A 3,159-nucleotide genomic window follows, 5' to 3' on the forward strand; every position below is an offset into this window, starting at 1 on the left:
ATTTCCCTCTTTTAACCCCACCACTACAGACGAAGTTGCTAAACTACTTGCTAATGTCCACCTTACCACCTGCCCTCTGGATCCTGTTCCACTTCCCTCACAAATGCTACGTTCACCCTCTGGCCCTATACTACACTCTCTAACCCACATCTTCAATCTCTCCCCTCTTCTGGCATCTTCCCTAACTCTCTAAAACATGCACTTGTCAGACCCATACTTAAAAAGCCCTCACTGGACCCATCCAATCTTAACAACCTACGCCCCATCTCCTTGCTCCCTTCTTATCCAAACTTCTCGAACGTCTGGTCTACAACCGACTGAGCGTCCACCTCGCTGATAATGCCTTCTCGATCCCCTTCAGTCTGGATTTTGTCCTCATCACTCCACAGAAACTGCTCTCCTAAAACTTACAAACGATCTACTAACGGCCAAAACCAATCGACACTATTCGGTACTCCTACTCCTGGACCTCTCTGCTGCCTTTGATACGGTTGACCACCCCCTCCTCCTCAAAAAACTACACGCCTTTGGTCTCCGTGACTGTACACTTCGCTGGTTCTCTTCCTACTTATCCAACCGCACCTTTAGCGTTTCTTATAACTCTACTTCCTCCTCTCCTCTTCCTTTCTCTGGTGGGGTACCTCAGGGTTCTGTTCTTGGACCTCTACTATTTTCAATCTACACTGCCTCCCTGGGTCAACTGATAGCCTCCATGGCTTCCAATACCACCTCTACGCTGATGACACCCAAATCTATTTCTCTACCCTCAGCTCACTCTCTCTGTCTCCTCACGTATCAGTAATTTACTCTCAGATATATCAGTCTGGATGTCTCGCCACTTCCTTAAACTCAATCTAGCCAAAACCGAACTTCTAATTTTTCCTCCCCCCCTATGCCTCTTCCCCTGATCTCTCTGTCAAATCGATGGCACAACTATAAGCCCATCCCCACATGCCAAGGTTCTAGGTGTAGTCCTAGACTCTGAACTCTCCTTCAAGCAATACATCAATCACTGTCCAAATCCTGCCGCCTCACCTCCGCAACATCTCCAAAATACGCCCCTTTCTAACCAATGACACAACAAAACTCTAATTCACTCGCTGGTCATCTCTCGCCTCGACTACTGCAACTCCCTTCTCATTGGCTTACCTCTACATAGTCTATCACCTCTTCAATCCATTATGAATGCCGCTGCCAGACTCATCCACCTTACCAATCGCTCGGTGTCTGCCACTCCTCTCTGTCAATCCCTCCACTGGCTCCGCTCGGCCAAAGAATTAAATTCAAAATTCTAACAACTACGTACAAAATCATCCACAATTTCGCCCCCAGCTACATCACTAGCTTAGTCTCTAAATACCAACCTACTCGCTCTCTTCGTTCCTCTCAAGACCTCCTGCTCTCTAGCTCCCTTGTCACCTCCTCCCATGCTCGCCTCCAGGCCTTTCCAAAGCCTCTCCAATCCTATGGAACTCCTTACCCCAATCTGTCCGCTTATCTCCTACTTTATTAGCTTTCAGAAGATCCCTGAAAACCCTTCTCTTCAGAGAAGCCTATCCTGCCCACACCTAACAACTGTAGCTTTCATTTTTTTTTTCCCATCAGCTCATCCCCCACAGTTATTAACCTTTGTCTCACTTGACCCTCCTTCTAGATTGTAAGCTCTAACGAGCAGGGCCTCTGATCCTCCTGTATTGATTTGTATTGTAAGTGTACTGTCTGCCCCATGTTGTAAAGCGCTGTGCAAACTGTTGGCGCTATATAAATCCTGTATAATAATAATAATTTAGGAGGGTCTCCTGAGGTTATCTTTAGTAAACGCAAACGCGGCTAAACATGGCTTTGTAAACGGTGCTAAACACACGTTTTTAAACGGGGATTACTAGCTGTGATGTTCCAGCATTCAGGAAAGGTTGAGAAATGTCCAGTGTACATGAAGCCTAATACAAATACATATGAAGCAGCATTATAAGGTCCTATTTCAATGGCATTGAGTTCCATGCTCGCATAGCCCATGCTTTCCCCGGGAGTAGTGATAATCATTTCCACGACTGTGGACAGCAGAGGGATGTAATAGATACCAGGCGTTCCTACCCAAGACTAGTGGGGTTCTGGTCCACGGTTTTTGGTTTGCTTCAGATGCTTTTCCGTGGAACGGTCCAATAGGGACTCTAGCCCTACTAACTGCCCAATACCTGGCTTATATGCATCACAGAAGAAGCTATATCTTTATTGCGGCTAAACGGACCATAGCTTAAGCCTGTAAGACCAAACATGTAGCGTTAAGGGGGTGAAAACACGCATGACCACCATGCTGCTTCATGAGCAAATGTCCAGTATTGTGATGATTCACATGCCCAATTTCTAAAGGCTTGGAACCATGGATCTCTTATGCCGTGTACACACGAGCAGACTTTACGGCAGACTTTGTCTGGCGGACTTTACGACGGACTTTCCGAATGAAGGGACTTGCCTACACACGATCAACCAAAGTCTGACGGATTTGTACGTGATGACGTACTACCGGACTAAAACAAGGAAGTTCATAGCCAGTAGCCAATAGCTGCCTAGCGTCGGTTTTTGTCCGTCGGACTAGCATACAGACGAGTGGACTTTTCGCTCGACTCGAGTCCGTTGGACAGATTTGAAACATGTTTCAAATCTAAGTCCGTCAAACTTTTGAGAAAAAATGGGTGGGTTGCAGGAGCACAGCCCTCCCTTCTGACTGCGTGTAGATTTTGGGTATAGGCATTTGCAGTTTTCACTTTTCAGTGTCATCACAAAATTTCAGACTTCTGTCATTGGGTTATGATTATTGTGTTCTTTATTACTCAATTGCAAAGTTTACACATTATCTAGCGATTTACAACTTGTCGTGGTATTTTCGGGTTTATTCTCGAAACCAATCAGCATATTGGAATAGAAAATCTGCGGAGTGGACTTGAAGACTGCAGTCCACAAATGTTCACCATCAAATTTAACTGAACTTGAGCAGTTCTGCAAAGAAAAGTGGGCAAATATTGCAAAGTCTAGATGTGCAAAGTTAGTAGACCTATCCTAACAGACTAAAGGCTGTAATTAAAGCAAAAGGTGAACCTACAAAATACCAACATAAGAGGGGTGATCCTTTCCCAACACAGTGATTTGGTAAACAGCAGC

Source organism: Aquarana catesbeiana, linkage group LG04 (assembly GCF_042186555.1).
Source record: "Aquarana catesbeiana isolate 2022-GZ linkage group LG04, ASM4218655v1, whole genome shotgun sequence".
Lineage (NCBI taxonomy): Eukaryota > Metazoa > Chordata > Amphibia > Anura > Ranidae > Aquarana > Aquarana catesbeiana.